Source organism: Amblyomma mixtum, chromosome 5 (genome assembly GCF_055824585.1).
Source record: "Amblyomma mixtum isolate Tamu chromosome 5, ASM5582458v1, whole genome shotgun sequence".
Taxonomy (NCBI): domain Eukaryota; kingdom Metazoa; phylum Arthropoda; class Arachnida; order Ixodida; family Ixodidae; genus Amblyomma; species Amblyomma mixtum.
The window spans coordinates 26,556,568-26,562,567 of record NC_143016.1 but is presented as its reverse complement, the minus strand read 5'-3'; positions in this window follow the sequence as shown (position 1 = coordinate 26,562,567).

Here is a 6,000-nt window from a genome sequence, read left to right as displayed (position 1 = left end):
TTCGACGCAATCCTCTTGGTCGATTTTATTTCCTTTTCGTAATTCTTCTCAGGCTCCTTCAGCCTGCAGTTTGTTCTGTTCTTCAGTCACCGCAAAACACATCTGCGTGAAATGTGTTTGCGTTTGCAAGCGGCACGACCGCTCCCCCGGTGCCGATCTCTCCGTGCCAGCGCATGCATGATATATACGTCAGAATACGGGGAGCTTGAACTTGCAAACTACACGGCGCCGCACTGCGGCGAACGGCATAGATGCATACCTGCAGTGCATGCAACGCGCATCACTCGAATCAAAGAGTGGCTTCTGTGGTCGCTAATGCGTCGCTCAAGCGCCCATGCGCACGACGCGTGCTCGCAGGCTGGCGTAACACGGTGACCCACACCTGCGACGCAAACAAACAAAGGCATGCACCGCAGAGCCCGTCGCGGGAAGCGCACCTGAAGTTTGCTTCCACTGCACCAGCGCCACTTCTCCCCTGCCGGTCATTTTGGCGTTGCTGTCCGGGCACGTCGCCGGCGGAGCGCATTGAGCCAGCAGCCTGTCGGCTGGTACGCGCGTGCTGCTCGCGCAGCTGGCACTCTCTCTTTCATTGTGAGCACGTGCCGTCCTGCTCGCGGGCGCACAAAAGTGGTGTTGCCGCTCGCTGTGAATTCCGCGACGTTCTAAGAGTGGAGAAACTGGTTGTGCGTGCGGCTGTCACAATAGTTCTCTGAACATCAACGGCCAAGGAATGCGCGTGTAAATCTACAGATTTCCTGATGATGTCCTACATTCTTGGGAAAAAAAATTTAATATTGGAAAATTGTAACGTACAGTAACGGAAATATTGAAGGTAATGGTCCACCCTTTCTATATGCAGCAAAATCTTAAATATTTTTCATCGCTCGTATCGAGCAGTTGACAATAGGAAAAACGTTAATACGAAAAAAAAATGCAAGCCTATCGATGGGAGATTGCTATAGTCAAATCTTCCAGTATATGAAAAAAAAATGCGGTCATACATTTTCTACTATTCAAAAATGTTTTTGTCCGGAATTGTTGCGTATGAAATGGATCAGAACGAGAAACGGCAGGCCTCGATAACTGCTATGGGCAAGCTTTTTCCTGTTACTAAACACGTTTGGTATGTCGCACGCGTAATATTATTTCTGCGCAGTTTTTGCTGTAATTCACTAAGCATGCAGTGTTTAGTAAAGCTCGCGCTAACGAAACTCATTTTTTTTTTACCGTTTTTTATTTTGGAGACTGACTGCAGCTAGCGGCATTATGCAGACGCGTGTGAGGCAAGGTCAGTGATCGCCTGAATGTTCCGACTTGTGACGCCGGGCTCAATTTTCGAAGTTGCTTTACATTTAAAAAATTTCAAAAAATAAAAATAATCAAAATGTTTGCTTGCACATGAATGAGCGTTTGCATATGAGCGATGGCTCTGCAAATAATTGTTTTGGGAATGCGCGTGCGCTGTAATAGGAATTAAAATAAATATACGAACCGCTTATCTCCGTTGTAGCGATTGACAAACTAGAGCATTTTTTCTCTTAGCCGTATATAGCAAGCAGCTGGTAGGCGCATTTCGTGCGTGTTTTCGTTTTTCTCCTCAGCCTCGCGTGTCGCCTTAAGGCCACTTTATTTTAAGTTAAAATAAAAATTATTTCCATCATTATTCATCGAAACACGTAACAAAATCATTATTATTTGGCCAACAAACCTGCATGCACCGAAGTGCTCAGTCACCCAACGAAATTAAGCATCTTGCGAAGATGGCCGTGCCAAAAAAAAATGGTATTTACCTCGAATTCCACGTCTTAAATGATCTCGTCATTTACTTGCGATACACATTTCGCCGTTACGGTACCGGCTTTTTCGTCAACAATCTGCTTCACGTAGTGGGCCTGATCCACTAGCAGTTCTTTTTTCAAGTTCGCAGCGAAAAAAAAAATTCACTGTCCACTATTTCTTTTAACCTACATCTCAGAGCGTACTGCCGCCACCGAAAGAAGTGCGAACAGCGGAGTGCCTAGGCTCTCCGCTGTTGGAATTTATTTTCGTCACGCTTATACTTGGCTCGCAACACAAATACGCTAGAGACATCCGTGATACAATAATGTACCACTCTAGCGTCTTTTTGTTACTACCGAGATAAAAACGCATTGAAGATAAATTCCGACTGCGCAGCGCGTGGGCGCCGTGCTGTTCGCATTTTTTTCTAGCGCCAGCGTTCAAGCACGAGGGAAAAAGCTCGGGACTGCACAAAGAGATTTGCACGCTGGCCAACACGTGCAAAGTACGTGCAGAACTGGCTTTTTTTCAGGGGAAAGCGCGCTGCTCGCGCAGCTACTCAATGGGAGGGGTGACCGGTTTGCCCGGACAAAAATACGGAGTCGGTCTGAGAGGGCGCTTTTCACTGGCGTCCGCAGCGCCCCCCTGCGAAGCTGCGGTCCCCTATATGCGCGTGTATACGCCAGGCGAAAAGAATCACGCTGTCTCGCTCTGAAAAATTTGAATGCATGTGTGGATGGCGGGCTGCTGCTGCTGCTTGAACACTGCCGTTTTACGCACTGACGTCCGCTACAGTTCGAGCGCGTGCGGCGGCGGCTGCGTTGGCTTACAGTTCTTTTATTCTCTTTCTTCCTTATCTAGTTTCCTCCACACTTATTTTCTTCCGTCGCCGGATTTTTTTTCTTATAGCTGTGATATCTTCTTTTCCGTTGACCGACAGCATGTGGTTACCGACTAACCCTTTCGTGCTAGTCTAAAGATTCGAGCCGACATCTCAATTCCCGCGTACATCTCTCTTCCTTCTACCTTTCTTTTTTCTTCCCCTCCTCAACACCGGATGGCGTGAAACAGCTCATTGTATCAACTGCCCGGAGATCACGAAACGCCTAGAACACATCCTATGTACATTTAACGAAGCCATCATCTCCAGCTGTTTTTCATGCTTCCTCTCTCGCCCTCTCCTGCCGCACGTCATCATTCTTATCATCATCATCATCATAAGCCTAAGTCTACTACAAAACAAAGGTCTATCCCATGTCTCACCAACTAACCCCGTCCTGTGCCAACTGCGACCACCCTATCCCCGCAAACTTCTTTAATTATCTCATCCGCCCACCTAACTTTCTGCCACCCCCTGCTACGCTCGCGTTCTCTTGCTATCCAGTCAATTACCCTTATAGACGGGCCCTTATGGCAAAGCCCAAAGCACTCCTTTTCACGAGGCCTTATTTCTGGCATCCGATAAAGTTATTTTCCTCCTCCTTTCTTCGTTTTTTATTATTATTAATTTTTCGAAACGCAACTCTTCAACATGCGGCGTAGCTTCATGTTCTAGTTACCAACCTCTCTTATCTAAGATTTCACATTTTTGCATGTGCACGCACATCGAGAATATGCTAACGCCTAGAGCCCGCGAAATGCATAAAGTGAAAACAATGAGCCAAAGCGACGATCCTGAATAGCATCCAAAGCGCATAACGCAAGCTCTTTGCCAGCAAACGTGATTGTCAACGAATTATTGCATGCCATAGCTAAAAAGTGAAGGGTTCTCATTATTTAGCTTGCCTGGGGTTTGATGTGCCCCAGTAAAGTAGCGCCCATTTCGCCTTCGTCGGAACACAGCCGCGGCGGCCGGCAATAAAAACCGTGAATTCGTCCTTGGCAGCCACTTATCCACAACTGTGTCTACACGCCAGCGAACTAAAGGGATGTTGCCACCAGCACACTCCTGGTGAGGCGTGGTGCTGCAGCCGGCCGGAGCATGGCAAGAACCACTCTGCCTTTTATTAGGCAAATAACAAATCGCGGAAAAAAGCTTGACGTATTTGTGTCCCCTCGAAAGCTCCGCATGTTCACTTGAAGGTGGTTCCTTTCGCGTTTGGGTTCTGGGCTCGAGTTAGCAGGTTCGCTTCCTGGACGTCTTTAGGCAAAGGTGAAATGGTGAAGCTTCGGAGCAGAAAAGGATACCTGGGGGTCGAAATTAATTCGGAGCACTCCATTAGTTCCCGCCTTGTAGCTCGTACCTTTGGTGCCTCAATTTCTTTATTTTTTTTAGGCTGCTGTCATTGAAAGAAAAATGCAGAGTCAGGTTTTCTAGGGTTCTTTTTCAAACATATTCGTTACCAGTGCGTCACCAGCCCAACAAACGGCCTGATTTTTCGCCACACGAAAAACTGTGCGGCTGAATTTTCGAGCCGCATGATGGTACGTACGAGTGCGGTGGCGTGTGGCTGTCATGGACACACGAGCCATCACAGACCGCGCAGTGTCCTCAGTGCTGTTTTCCCTCTCCCGGGCTTATTCTTTTCCCCTCACCCCTCGCCTTCCGCGCGGTGTGTAACGGAACTCGTTCTGTAGGCGTTTCCGTCCGCCACCGACTCGCGCTCGTTCTCCACGCGTCGTTCCACACGGGCAGGAAGTGCCGGCGCTCTGACATCCGGCGCATACATCGCTCATCCACCGGCATATACTTATCTACGAGGGTCGTTTTATTTGTTTCCTCTTTTTGTTTCTTTATCTTTTTTTGCGTTGTTCAATCCATTTGATTTTCTTCGAGCGAAAAGCGCAGGCGGCTGACCCTGTATTTATGCGCGCATAAGTGATGAATGCGAGGTTCCCACTCACTCACGCGCACGTGCCACTCTTTTAATCCACTTGTTCACTTTCGCTGCACACGTGAGGCTGCTTTAATGTCGATACAGACAAACGGGCCGCAGCGAAGCGCCGTGTCGCTCGCGTTTTGTGGACAGCTCTCTTCGAGGACGCATATGTGCCAGCCCGCAGCCCACGCGCCGTGACAGGCAGAACGTGTGGAACGCCTGTTCCCTTTTCACGACTTTTCCGTAGAGCATTCACAGCGGCGACGCGCATTCAACCTACAGCGACGTTTCAGGTGGACACGTGTCTGGGGCGGTCGCCGGACGAGTGTCATGCTTCTTCGAGCGAAGCGCCAAGACTAACAAACCTCCACGCCCTCCAAGTTTCTTTGAGTCACGATAGACGTCGTCCCGTCGTTCTTGGTGTGACCGTGCATCCAGACGTCTTCTGTAATACTTTTTTTTTCTATCTAGATGTCCGTCTTGCTCATTCGTCATTCCGTCCTTTTGCGACGTGTGCAGTGAATTCAACTTGGTCAGTCACTCGGGGAGCCAACGGCAGAGCAGGACCGGCGGCAAGACCTCCAGCGCTATTGTTCTCGAGATCTCCTAGGTTCGACTCGGGCCGACAGTTTGTTCATGCATCCGGCACGCAAAGTTTCTGGTCCGTGTGCAGAGCTACCGGCGAGGCGCTCAGAAAAGACAGGCGTAGAAATTAATTCCACGTCTGTCAATTCTACGCCGCCACGACTGTCATTCTCGACGTGTTTTTCCAGACATGCGGTACCTGTGGCGATGTCAACGACTCGAATATCATTAGAATGCAGCTCCTCCTCCGTTTACGCAAGGATCAGTACGTCGCACTCTTGCAATACTCACATTTTGCATCTCCTCGCTCCATCAACAAACCGCCGCCGCGGTGGCGCAGTGTCATTCCAACCAGCTTGAGACAGAGAAGCAAGAGACGGCTTACTTGGCATCAGAGAAAAATAACCGCAACTGTTGGGCCACGTTACGCCGAAAGCAAAGTCAGACACGCGTTCTGACTGCACTGTAACATAATCACTTGTCTTTACGGCGCACCCATTGGCTTCTATGTATCAAGCCTCGACTTTCCGAGCCCAGTTGGAGATATCAAAGCGTGTTCTCCTCCACTGTGTACCGATGTTTCCTCGCGATTACACTATTTTATCTGACTGGGTTAAGCTGCAAGATGGCCGCCGTTTAGGAGAGTGAGGGAGCATGCCGTCGTGAAGAGAAACCCCACCGGGAACCCGACTATTTCTACAACGATCCGTTCTTCCTCTCGCATATCTCTTGCATATATTCCTTCATTACGCCATTCTGTGTGTACACATAAGCCCCACAGGATAGCGACAGCGAATGCCCACATACGAGCAGCACA